The 14092-nt window shown below is 39.3% G+C and overlaps 1 protein-coding gene across 5 annotated transcripts in view; it reads left to right on the forward strand.

Moving 5' to 3' along the window:
• Positions 1 to 2716: 2716 nt before the first annotated feature.
• Positions 2717 to 14092, forward strand: part of ZFYVE16 (zinc finger FYVE-type containing 16) — a 90890-nt gene continuing 79514 nt past the window's right edge. The window contains exons 1-3 of one of the 5 annotated variants that reach the window (XM_058275410.2): positions 3330 to 3467; positions 7296 to 7423; positions 13430 to 13559. The gene's annotated coding sequence lies outside the window, so the exon portion shown is untranslated. The other 4 variants (XM_058275409.2, XM_058275416.1, XM_058275412.1 and 1 more) reach the window with 4 other exon arrangements.

Below are 14092 nucleotides of genomic sequence, written 5' to 3' on the forward strand. Positions count from 1 at the left end.
TGGCTGCCAGCAATCCTTGGTCCTTAATTTGTCACATGGCTAGTCACATAAGGTGGTGTTTCTGGGTTCTACTGATATTCAGCTTCTGGCTGCTCCACCTGTGGCCTTCAGTCTCTCTGAATTTCAATCCCTTATAAGAGACTCCAGTAATAGGATTAAGACTCATCCTGATTGAAGCCATACATGGCTTAATTGAAGTAACTTCATCAAAAGGTCCTATGTAAAGTGGGTTTAAACCCACAGGAATGGATGAGATTTAAGAACATGTTTTCTGGGGTACATACAGCTCCATACCACCACTGGTGGCAATCATGTGGAGTGACCATAAAGTCCCAGTGCCTTGTTCTCAATTTAGTAGGCTAAGCAAGTCAATCTTTTAGTATATTTGAAGGGAATTGTGCTTCAAGGAGCTAACACACACTAGCCAAATTCATAAGGAGACTGATATATCAGCAAAAATATGATTTATTAATTTACAATAAGAATATGACCATGGGGCAGCCAAGTCTGGAGTCTCTAGGGCTGGCTTCAGTCTAGAAACTCAAATAAGAGTATATGCTGTAGTTTTTAGGCAGAATTTGTTCTTCTCTGGTAAATCTCAGTTTTTTCTCTTAAGGCCTTCAATTGATTGGATTAGGCCTACCAACATTTTTTAGGCTACAAGCATCTCTTTACTTAAAAGCCAACTTATTATAGATGTTAACCACATCTATAAGTTACCTTCACAGTAATGCCTAGATAGGTGTTTGATTTAAAAACTAGGTACCATAGGCCAAGTTGACACAAGACTAATCATCACAACCTTCAATAACAATTATACATTTATAGTCAATGCCCCTATCTAAGCACTCCACATGGATTAGCTCATGTAATCTACTAGTTCTATCACCATTTGACTATAGGACTATCTGAGCTTACCAAATATAGGCCACACTGCTAGTAAGCATTAGAGATGGAAGACAAATTCAGGAAGTTCGACTCCAAAGACTGTACTTTCAACAATAGGACAATTGGACTGTTAAACTTATTACATCTGTTACTTTGGGTAAAAAAACATTTTCTTAATTAAAAACTAATACTTGTGTATTATAGAAAATTTAGAATAGAGAACAAATGTAATATTAAAAATAGCACATACACTAGTTCGCTGGACATTACCACTGTTAAGATTTTGGTATATACTTCACTCTTCTATATATATTGTATACATGTAGCTGACCTCATACTTCATAGAAAATGTTAAGTATTTTTAAACATTTAACATGTTTTTTCATGAGGAAATATAATTTTCTTGTTATGATAAGTCCTTTGTAAATTAATTTTTTAAAAAAATTTATCCCCCTCCTACCCTCAATGGTTTTCTTGTCTATCTGCTCATTGTTTGCTTGCCTTCTCCAGGAGGCACTGCGGACAGAACCTGGGACTTCCCACATCAGAAGTAAGTGCCCAATGGCCCAAGTCACATCTGCTCCCCACAGGTTGTGGGGCCTGCTGGCTTGTGGCATCTGAGGGTGCAGTGGGTGTGGTGTCTACTCATCTTCTTTAGGAGGCACCAGGACCTGAACCTAGGACCTCCCATGCGGTAGGAAGGTGCCCAACTGGTTGAGCCACGTCTGCTTCCCTGTAAATTAATTTTAATGGTGTTATTGGTACATGTGCCCTAATCTTCAAATTTTAAAATATAAACACTGCAATAGTATTTTTTCATATAATTCTTTGCATTCTGGATTTTCTTCTTATAATTTCCAGAAACTATTGAATTAGGTGGTATGAGCATTTGAAAACTAATTTAATAGCTTTCAAAAAACTTTGTTTTATATCTTCACCAGCGTGTGAGTGTTCATTTCACTCCACCCTCATCAATGGAGGTTATCCACATTTTAAGCAAATTGGTTAATTAGAGCAGTAGGAAATAGTATCTTTTAAGATATTATTGACTGCAAACAGTATTAAAATAAGTAACAGGCATTTAAAGTTCCTATTTTGTGAATTTGCCATTAATGTATATGTTTTTCCCGTTAATCCCAATTACCTATTTAAATTCTTAATACTTCTACTTTTCTATTTAGATTTCAAACTGTACTGTGTACATGTTTCTGTCTGGAAATACACATTTGTATATATGAGTTTCTGCTACTAGACTGCTTAAGTGTAGTGATCTCATTTTTATTTACCTCTGTATACAGAGCTTAACACAGAGCTGAGAAAATGCATACCTTATTCTTTGAGAATTGTTAAGATTAAAAGAAATATGTAAACAAAGCATCCCAGGACCTGCCTATCATAAAGCAGGTGCCCATTAAATGATAAGTATTAATTTACACAATCAATAAAAGATCCACTGATGAAATAAAATCATACAACTCCATTTCAGAGTTTAGGAAAATCAAGATTAGAGAGATTAAGTATCTTCGAAATATCACAACCTAATAAATTGCAGATTTAGGATTTGAACAATGACTTTCAGGTTTCACCACAAATCATATTTGAGTGGAATACTCTTTTGGTATTACAAGTTGCAATTTTGAAAGACCAGTATGAATTCTGAGCAGGTAGAACCTTTTGGCAACTAATCCATTCTTTTGCCCTACTCTACAATGATACTGTAGTCCCACACAAATGTTTCTTCACTCATTTAAATTTATAGGAAACTTGTGGTAAAAATAGTAAAGCTCAACAAGCACAAAAATACATCACATGACATTTCTCCATCAGAGAAGGAAGCTTTTGCTTTTAGACAGGGAGGCAGCTGTTCTTGCGGCTACTGTTCGAAAAGCAGAAGTAAAGCAACGAAGAAGGGAAGAACCACTTGGAATGCTAGTCGGTCGGAGGGCTTGGGAGCTTTTCCATTGCAGCCACGGGGGGAGGGGGAGGCGCGGGGAGGGGATGCAAAACCAGTTTGAAGTTAAAAAGGTAGGTTTTCGGAGAGGGCTGCAAAGCGGAGAGCGGGCGGAACGAGCTCCCGTGAAAGAGGGTGTGTCCCGCACCGACCAGAGCGCAGCACGGCTCCGCGGACCGAGGAGTTTGGGGGCGGGGAAAGCTGCGTCTAGGGTCAGCAAAGGACAGAGGAAGCCGGACACTGACGCGACTACCCTCCAGATCCTGGCTCCGGGGCGTTAAACGAGAAGCTGAGTCCAGATTTACGACCGTATTCTCAGGAGTTCCCGTTCCCCCAGAACCTTCTCGGGCACTTCCGGTAAGAATCCAGCGGCCCCCAACTCAGACCCCACATCGCAGCGCGCAGGCGCTCAGGACTGGCGGAGGCGAGGACGCGGAGGGAGGGGGTATGTGAGTCGAAGGAAAGCGTCCTCTGCGTCTGCGCCTGCGCCGTCTTCTCACCCCAGGACCAGGGGAAAACAAACCGAGTCGACGTCGCGCATTCCCGGGCTTCCCGGTCGGGGTTGCTCTACGCTCCTCAGTGCGGCTTCGTATCGAGTCCCCTGAGAGCTCCGCAGGGGTGTGGGGAGGTAAGAGCCCCAGTGTCAGGCCGCCTTGGCCTCTCCTCACCCCTGCTGCCTTCCCGGAGGGGCGGGGTGGCCGCTGGACCCGCCGTCCTCGGCGCCCGGTATGGCCCTCCTCTTCCTCCAGGGGCCGAACCTGGTTCCCTACCCGTTTCTTTTTTCCCGAAACGGGTCGGGAACCCTGGCCCTCAAACCTCCCGCCCCCTCGTGGAGCCTGAAGTGCCGCAGCAGGCCGGCGGGGCAATCGCGGCGGCGAATTGCAGGGTCCCACCCACCTGGGTCCCCCGACTCCGCGGAGGGCTCGGAGCTGCCGCGGAGCGACTCCTGCACCGCGGCGGAGGGAGAAGACGCGCCTCCAGCGCAGCCCGTCCCGCCCGGGGAGGGGCTGCGCCCGCAGGTGGTAGGTACTCTTGCTCTGGAGGAGTGACAGCCTCTGCGCTGGAAGGACGCGGGGTCCTAGACGGAATCTGTGTCGCTGCTGGTGCTCTCTAATGCCCATTCCTGCACCGAAGCGTTTTCTCATCTTTTTAGACCAAAATTATGTGGTGGTTGCTTTTTCTTTACTTTTTCCATGGTACCTTTGGAAAATTCTAAAAGATGACAACTTTTAAAAACTGTCAATGTGTTTGTACTATTGTGATCGAATTATGTTCCAGACTTTGAGGATTGCCATGTTGATGTTTGTGTTGTGAAAACTAGTCCACAAATTTGATATTTATGTTAATCTTTCTCATTTAAAAGATAGTAACAGGAAATTTCTGGTCAAAACAGGTTCTTCCATTTATTCATTTGAGCATGCCGTTTCTTGAGGTGACACAAGTTTAATGGTTTGATGCAGTAGATATAATTTTCACCTAATTTCTTCCTTTCTTTCTCCTCTGTATATTAATCTGCATGCTTAGTGTCAACTTGCAAAATATAATAAAGAATAAGTGGAATAATCAGCCATAATTCTGTCATTTAAAGATATTCCACTTTTAATATTTTGGCTTTTTTCCCCTTGTGTATTTTCTTAAGATGATGAGCAGTATATACAGTTGGATTGCTTGCTTTCTTGATAGTAATAAGCATTTCCTCATGTCTTTAAAAGAGCTTCATAGGCATAATTGTATTAACATTTTTATTGCACAAGTAATACATGCTTAAAGTCTCTTTGGAAACATTTAAAACATTACAGGTAAAGCAAAATTCCCATTTAATCATAATGTTACATAATATATTAGTATCATAGTTTATTTAGCCCAGCATTTCTCAACTTTTTCATCTCAGGATCCCATAACACACCTAAAAGTTATTGAGGACCAAAAGAAATTTTGTTTTCTAATACAGTATACTTAAAGAAATCAGTTTAAATTTCTCAGCTTAGAGAAAATTTTTAAATTTTTAGTTATTTAAAAATAACAGTAATAAGCCTATCATTTGCTAACAACACATTTGAATTAAAACAACTGTATCTTCAAAAGTAAAATTTAGTGAGAAAATGTTTTACATTTTTGTAAATAACTTCACTGTCTGACTTTATAGAACTAGATTCTTATTTTACTTCTCTGTTCATTCTGGCGTGCTGTCTTGTTTAGATTGAAGCACATGAAGAAAATCCAGCTTTGAACAGATATGTTTCAAAAAAGGAGGTCCTCTAAAAGGGTGGTAGGTCCTCAGACCACAGTTTGAGAAAGCCTGTGTACCCATTACATTGAGGGTCTTTTAGGTTGTTTGCAATTTTACGCTATTACAAACATTGTAATATTGAAAGTCATTTGTAATTGTTCTTATCCACAAGGGCTCATGTGACTCTAGGAGTAGAATTGCTAAGTTGTAGAGCATGCTTTTCTTTTTCAATAGACATAAGCATTACTTTTGCTTCTGGCATAATTTTCTTTTGTGTCCTAATGCTGGTGTTTTGATTGTTTCAATTAATGATTTGGTGAAATGAATCTATATTTTCAGTTGTTTTGCATTTTCTTGAATTTCTAAAAAGAGATTAGATCAAATGTTAGGAATCTTTTTGCGGGTATTGATACATAGGTCACATTGTTTGCCTGAAAGATAGTATCAGTTTACTTCTTATCAGCAGTTTCTGAGAGCCTCTTCACTTCCTTACTAACACTGGGTGTTATATTGGTCAGCCAAAAGACTTGCTGATGCAAAGTACCAGAAATCCGTTTGCTTCTTTATAAAGGGTATTTATTTGGGGTAGAAGCTTACAGTCACAAGGCCCAGAAGAGTACAACTCAAGGTACTCTTAAGATGTACTTGCTCACCCAAAGTCATTTGCCACATGTTGACGCAAGATGGCAGGCATGTCTGGGAGGGTTCAGCCTTCCTTCTTCCTCTTGAAGCTCTGTGGGCCCAGCTTTTTCTCATCTCAGCTGTAGGCTGGCCTAAGGCTTACTTCTCTCCCAGGGGCTGGTTTCTTTATGGGCTCAGCTGCTCTGCTCTCTTCACAAGGTCAGCTGTAGACTCTCGGGCTCATCTCTCTTCCAGGGTCCTTGCCATGTCTAATGGAGCCCTCTCTTTCCTCAGGTATCTGTTTCTCTGTTTGAGAGTCTGTTATCAGCCCACCAAGGGGATGGAGACTCAGTCTTTCACGCCCTAATGATGTGGTTGAATCAAAGCCCTAATCTTAACATAATCAAAGACACCTCAGCTGTATCTAATACAATTAAAGGGTCTCAGTCCAAAGGAGCAGACCAGTTTACAAACATAATCAAATATGTTTTTTGGAATTCATAAATAATATCAAACTGCCACAAGTAATTTACTAATTTAAAATTTTTAAAGATTTATAAACATTGTATACCTACCAAATAGCAACTCCCCCTTCCTTTTAGCCCCTATCTCCTAATAACCTCTAATCTTTCTCTATGATTTTGCTATTTCTAGATGTTTTTTATAAGGGAAATACAGTATTTGTCCTTATGTTCCTTGCTTATTTCACTCAGCATAATATCTTCAAGGTTCACCCATGCTGTAGCATGTCTTAGAACTTCATTCCTTTTTATGGTGGAATAATATTTCATTTTGTGTGTGTATGGCATTTTGTTTACCCACTCATCTATTCTTGGACATTTGGTTTGTTTTCACATTTGGGTTATTGTGAATAATACTGCAATGAACATTGGTGTACAAATATCTGCTTAAGCCCCTGGTTTTTATTTCTTTGGTTTTGTATTTATGAGTAGACTTGCCAGGCCATTTGGTAATTGTTATTTTTTTTTTTTTAAGGAACATTGAGTAATTTTATTGTTAAAAATTATTTTCCAATTTAGTAGGAAAGAAATGTATTTTAATTTTCATTACTTTGATAGTACAGGTGGTGCATTGAGTATTTTTTCACTGTCTTACTAGTTGTCTGATCATATTATTTGTCCATTTATATTTATTTCCAGGTGTTTTTCTGACAGATTTTTATTGTCTTTTATATTGTAACGATATATGCTGTATTTTCTTTTACGAAAAGAACAAAATTATCCGTCTTTTTTCCTACTTACAAAAATAGTATATCTTTGTGGAAAAAAGTAAAATAAGTACAGACATATAATGATGAGAAAGGCTTACATAATTCTATCCCCAGATATAAAGCATTATTATTAGTTCTGTGCATATTCCTCCACTTTTTTCTTGTGTTTTTTGCTAATACTTATTGTTTTTTTACAATTATTTTGTAAAAAATGGGTTTATACTATGCATAGGTTTTGCAATTTGATTTTTTTGATTTCACAATTCTTGGGTTTATTTTACAGAAGTACATATTTAAAGAAATGAGTTTTAGGAACATTAATTGAAATCTTTAGTTATTTGATGGCAGGCTCTTCTCTTCTACATTCCTTCTAGGTGATCTCATCCACTAACAGCTGTGTGCTACCAATTCCCAAATCCTTATCTATATCGGATTTCTCTCCTGAACTTCAGATCCTTATATTCAACTGCCTATTGGATATCTTCCCTAGGATGTTTCCAAGGTACTTCCAACAATAGTCCCGAAGTGAACTCATGTTTTCCTTCAGGCGTGTTCCTCTTTGCATTGCCTGTCATGGTCAGTGGTAGGACTATCTACCACCCATGGTAGAAATGTGAAATTAATACTGGCTTTCTCTCTTGCTTTCACCCTCCCAGCAGTTTCCACTCTTTAGCTACTTTTATGTCTATCGCCTCTCCATTTCCACTGCCCTGTCTCAACTCAAGTTCTCATCATCTCACCTTAACCATTTTAGAGGACTTCTTACCATTTTCTTCTAGTTTTGCCTATTTTCTGATTAATCTCAAATATTGCTACCAAAGTGTTTTTTTTTAAATCATGAAGAGATTTAAAAAAATTTTTTTTTTTTGATAAATAAATATTGTGAAATTTGTCTATAAAGCTGAGAGTACATATATGGTCAAGTGAGTGGAAAAAAATTACCTAAACCAGGCATCATATGCACATGTAAACTTCTTTAGAACATGGAGTATATCTTTTTTATTTTTTTAAGATTTATTTTATTTATTTATTTCTCCACATTCCTTTGTTGTTTGCACTTGCTGTGCCTGTTCATTGTCCTTGGTTTTGGTTTTTGTTTTTTAATAAAGATATTATTTTATATACATTTGCAAACATACTCAAAACAAGGAAATACTGTTCATAACTATTACAATCCTCGTTTCTGTAACTGGTTGCGGTAATTTGACATTATTTTATGAATCCCTAAATGAGAAAGATTATTGTAAACTGATCAAGTCATCTGGGTGTGAGACTCCTTGATTGCATTAAATTCAGCTGAGGTGTCTTTGAATAGATTACCTGTTTTTTTTCTTTTTTTAAAAAGATAAATAGATCACACAAAATGTTACATTAAAAAACATAAGAGGTTCCCCCCATATACCCCACTCCTCCCACATCAACATTGCCTTTTATTAGTAAGGCACATCCATTGCGTTTGGTGAATATACCCTGGAGCATTGCCACTCTGCATGGACCATAGTTTACACTGTAGTTCACGCTCTCCCCCAGTCCATCCAGGGTATTATGGCAGGATATTCAATGTCCTGAATCTGCCCCTGCAGTATTCCTTTTTTCTCCAGAAATTGAACCCAGGACCTCCGATGTGGGAGGGAGGCACCTAATCGCTTGAGCCGCCTCTGTTGCGTGCTTTCTTGTGTCTCACATTATGTTCTTTCTTCTTAAGGCTCTTGTGTCATCCTGATGCATCACCTTGACGTGCCTGCCCATCGTGCCAGCTTGCTGTCTTGCTTGTTCTTTCTAGGAGGCACCAGGAACCTCCACTCCCTGGTTTGTTGTGTCTCTCATTATATTTTTTTTCTTGTGTCTCTTGTTGCATCGTCTTCTGTCAGCTTGCCTTGCCTGCCTGTTGCACCAGCTCGCCGTCTTCTTTAGGGGGCACCAGGAATCGAACCAGGACCTCCCATGTGGTAGGCAGGAGCTCAATTGCTTGAGCCACATCTGCTTCCCAGAACATGCAATATATCTTATATTTCTTTTGTGTCTTAAACAATACATGGTAGTTGCTGGCACACTAATACATTTTGGTTAATTGAAATGGGAAGTATATGGAGTATAATAAGATTTGGTGTTAAAAGGTTTCAGTATACAGTACTTGCATTGGCATAACACAAATTATTATTATTGCTATTCTATTACTTTTTTGTATATTTGTAGGCACCTCAGATAACATAATACTTAGTAGTACATTGCTATTTAGATATATCTATAAAGGTGATTTAATGAATGCTATAATTTATTAGAGAAATTCTCTGACCTTTTCCAATGAGAAACTATTTTAGACCTTTCAGTTCCTGTGCTTTATTTTTTTATACATTCCTGTCTTTTACTGATTTATTTATTTATTTATTAAGATTTATTTTCTTTATTTCTCTCTCCTTCCCCCTGCATTCTTGTCATGCGGGACTGGGAAACTGGGTCACTTTTTGTTGCATCATCTTGCTATGTCAGCTCTCTGTGTGTGCAGTGTCACTCCTGGGCGGGCTGTGTGTTTTTCGCTCTGGGCGGCTCTCCTTGCAAGGCGCGCTCCTTGCACGTGGGGCTCCCCTATGCGGTGGACACCCCTGCATGGCACGGCACTCCTTGCATGCAGCAGGACTGTGCATGGGCCAGCTCACCACTTGGGTTAGGAGGCCCTGGGTGTCGAACCCTGGACCCTCCATATGGTGGGCAGGTGCTCTATCAGTTGAGCCACGACCACTTCCCTCATATTTATTTTTAATTTAATGTTTCTGTTTCTCAATGAGATACCTGTATATAATTCAGGAGTCAAATAATGCTACAAGACATAATGAAAACTAAGTCTTCTACACCAATTCTTCTCATCTGTGAATCCTACTCTCCAGAAGTATTCAGTGCCAATCAGCGTTCCTCATGTGAACATTAGAACATGGAAAATAATTTAACCATTTTCTTAATTCTTTCAAGGATGGTCTATAACTCTTGACTTTAGATGCATAGGAGAAAAGTTAATTCTTTAAATAAAGAAGATGCCTTAGGACATTAATGCTTAATTCTCTCAAAAACCCTTATTGAGAAAGGCTGCTCCAGAGTCAATAACTCTTCCAACTTTTTTTACCTCCAGCTTTTAAAATAAAATGCTTACTTATATAACTACCCTCTCGCCACAGTTGTGTTTCTTACCAACTTCCTGTTATAGAAGATGGGAGAGGTGGGAGTTTAGGTCTCTCTCACCAACCCCCACCTCCAAACACTCCACTTCTGCTTCCCTTCCCTCCATATTCCTAGATTAGTTACACGTTCATTTTTAGTTAAACCATTATTTCGTGTTTACATCACTTTAACTATGTAAATATTTACATACAGCTGAGCCAGGTAGTGTAGTCTGATGATATTTCCTTGTGTAATTTTCTTTTTTCTAGAGTTAATGATATTTCTTTTATGTATGTATCTTTTATGTATATTTATAAATTTATTATGTTTTTATATCTTTCATATATTTTATTTATTAAGAATTCCTCAGACAAGTAAATCTCTTACTAGATTCAAACACACCAGATAATCTGTTTGTTCTGCATCATCATTCCTGCATTCATTTTTCCTGCTTTCATCAGGATTGGTTGTTCTCTAGGCCTGTTGAACAGTTACCTTCTTGATGTGTCTTTTTATGATCATCTGTGAATTTCATTTGTCTCTCTCCTATGTAGGATGGCCTGTTTCCTGGATTTCAAGTTTTTTTCTTTCTTGATGGCCCCTTCATTTAGGTAGTGCATGTCCTCATATCTTAATTATTTTTTTTAAATTAAAGTTAATAGCTCACAAGGAATGTTACATTAAAAAAAACATAAAAAAACAAAAAAGAGGTTCCCACATAACCCACTACCCACCACATCATTTTTGTAAACTTTTTGTTTTTGAAGATATATACATCACCAAAAAAGTTACATTAAAAAATATAAGAGGTTCCTGTGTACCCCCTACCCTCCACTCCTCCCACAGCAACAACCTCCCTCATCATTGTGGCACACTCATCGCAATTGGTGAACACATTTTGGGATACTGGTGCACTACACAGATAATAGTTTACCCTGTAGTTCACACTCTCCTCCAGTACATTCAGTGGGTTATCGCAGGATATATAAAGTCCAGCATCTGACCCTGCAGTACCATTAAGGAAACTCAAAATCCCAAAAATGCCCACACAGCACATCTCTTCTACCCTCTCCCTGCCCTCAGCAACTACTGTGGCCACTTTATCTACATCAGTGCTACAATTTCTTCTTTTACTTGTCACAATAGTTTTATAGTAGAATATCAGTAAGTCCACTCTAGTCCATATTTTATTCCTTCATTCTGTGGACCCTGGGTGGTGATGTCCTCTCCACCTCTAGATCAAGAGGGGGCTTAGATTCCACATGGATGATGGATGCAATTCCTCTGTTTATAGTTGTAGGCACTCTTGATTCCCTGTTGTGGTGGTTGACCATCTTCACCTCCCTGTTATCTGACCTGGGTAAGTCCAACAAACCAGAGTAGGAGTTGCAACTCTGCTGAGGCTCAGGGCCCAGCTGGCACATGGGCAGTCCAGAGGTTCAAGTCTCCTGAGTATGCACCATCCCTGGCGCCAACCACAGGTTCAGTAAAAGTGACAGAAGAGGCATGTGTAGAAAAGTCACATCTAGGGAAGCAGACTTGGCCTAGTGGTTAGGGTGTCTGTCTACCATATGGGAGGTCCGCGGTTCAAACCCAGGGCCTCCTTGACCCGTGTGGAGCTGGCCCATGCGCAGTGCTGATGCGCGCAAGGAGTGCCCTGCCACGCAGGGGTGTCCCTCGCGTAGGGGAGTCCCACGCGCAAGGAGTGCGCCCGTAAGGAGAGCCGCCCAGCGCGAAAGAAAGTGCAGCCTGCCTAGGAATGGCGCCGCCTACACTTCCGGTGCCACTGATGACAACAGAAGCGGACAAAGAAACAGGACACAGCAAATAGACACAGAGAACAGACAACGGGGGGAGGGGGGGGAATTAAATAAATACTAAAAAAAAAAAAAAGTCACATCTGAGTCCAGTTCCATCACACTCAGGAGCACAAATTCCAAAGCAGGGCTGTCTGACATGGCACAGAGCTCCAAATCCATCTGCCATGACTATATACCCTCTGGATCTCTGTAGCCTTCAGGAGAAAGAGTACCTAGGGTTGCATCTACTTTGGCTTTTTCTGGGGTTCTGCTGAGGTGTGCATAAGCGTGACCCCTCTGATGACCTCCTGACTCTTTTTGAAAGACTCTTAGCCATATCAAAGCATTTGTCTTTGCCATTTCCCCCTTTTATTCAAGGTCAAAAAGCAGTTTTTAACACTCGATCCAACATGTAGGCTAAGCTATTCTGCTGCCTCATACCTTTCTTGAGAAAAAATGAAATTGAGGCAAATTTGAGGGGATCTTACATGTCTGAAAATGTTTTTTATTCTACCCTCACGATTGATAGCTTAGCTGAGCGTAGAATTCTAGGTTGGAAATCATGTTACTTTTAGAATTTTGAAGGCATAGCTCCTTTGTCTTCTACCTTCTAGAGTTGCTATTGAGAAGTCGAATGCCAGATATGATAACCAATTCTTTGTATGTGATTTGTTATTTCCCTCTGGAAGCTTTTATATTTATTCAATAAGTATGAATTGAGTGCATTTTATAGGCCAGACCCTGGCCAGTGTGCTTTGAATATATGGATGAACAAAAGTGATGATATCCCAGCCATTATTAAGCTTAAATTCAGGGGATTGAGAGGGTTGTTCCAGATGGTAAAAAATAAATGTAATTAATAGTTAAATTATATAAAATGTTAGAAGGTCATAAATAAGTGCTTTAGAAAAGAGAAAAAAGAGAGCAGGATTGTGGAGTTGGGAGTGGGGGGTGGATAAGCCAGGATGTTGGGGAAAGAAAAGGTGAGGGGTACAGACTGCAATTCTAAATGGAAAGGGACCCATTTAAACCACCCGGGTGTTCTGAAATTTCACAAGGCTGGATAAGGATTTTTCTTTTATTGTGTTGGTCCTAAATAGGCCCTTGCCACCTGGAAAATATATCCTTTAATTCTGGAGTATTTTTTTTTATAATTTCCTCGCCCCCTTCCCCCCCCCATTCCTTCTTTCTGGACCTCTTATTACTTGAATTTTGGACCTCATTAGAGTGATTCTCAATTTTTTTTCTAAGATTTTCTCTTCCATTTCACTTCTCTTTGTCTTGGTCTATTTTCTGGGTTATTTCCCCAACTTTATATTCCAACACCTCAATTGAATTTTTAAAAATTTTTGTTTTAGTACAGTTTTACATTTACATAGTTATTGCTAAGAGAGTTCCTATATACTTCACATTCAGTTTTACTTGTTATTAACATCTTATATTAGCATAGTACATTTGTCACAATTGAACCATTATTGATAACGTTATTATTAACTGAAGTCCATACTTTACTCACATTTCCTCAGTTTTTCCTTAATATGCTTTTTCTGTTTCAGGAGGCCATCGAGGATACCACTACCACATTATATTGAGTAATCATACATCTTTATGGCCTACTTGGTTGTGACAATTTCTCAAGCTTGTCTGGTTTTGGTGCCCTTGACAGTGCTGAGGATTACTGGTCAGGTATTTCATAGAATGCCAATAGGGATTTGTCTGATGTTTTCCTCACGATTAGACTGGGGTAGATGTGTTTTTGGGGAAGAAGACAGCAGACGTCAACTGCCATTCTCATCACATCATATCAACGTACATTCTATCAGCATGACTTATCACTGCTGATACTAGCTTTGATCCCTGGCTTAAGGTAGTGTTTGTCAGGCTTCTCTACTATAAAGTTAATCTTTTCATTTTTCCTCCTTTTCCATACTGAATTCTTCAGAAGAAAGTTGTTATATGCATATGCAGCCCACAATTAAGGAGTTAGGAGTTTTGTTCCAAACTCTTGCCCCCACCCAAGGGCAAAGAATCTACAGATATTATTTGGAATTCCTTTGCATGGGAGATTGTCTTAATCCTCATTTATTTATCCAATCACTTATTATTGCCAATGTGGAACTCATGAATATTATTTTATACTTTGGTTTATAATCTCATACTACCTTATATATTTTGTTGCTGACATTGTTCCAGGTTTGGCCACTGGGAACTTTTTCAGT

This window comes from Dasypus novemcinctus, chromosome 2, assembly GCF_030445035.2.
Source record: "Dasypus novemcinctus isolate mDasNov1 chromosome 2, mDasNov1.1.hap2, whole genome shotgun sequence".
Classification (NCBI taxonomy): Eukaryota; Metazoa; Chordata; class Mammalia; order Cingulata; family Dasypodidae; genus Dasypus; species Dasypus novemcinctus.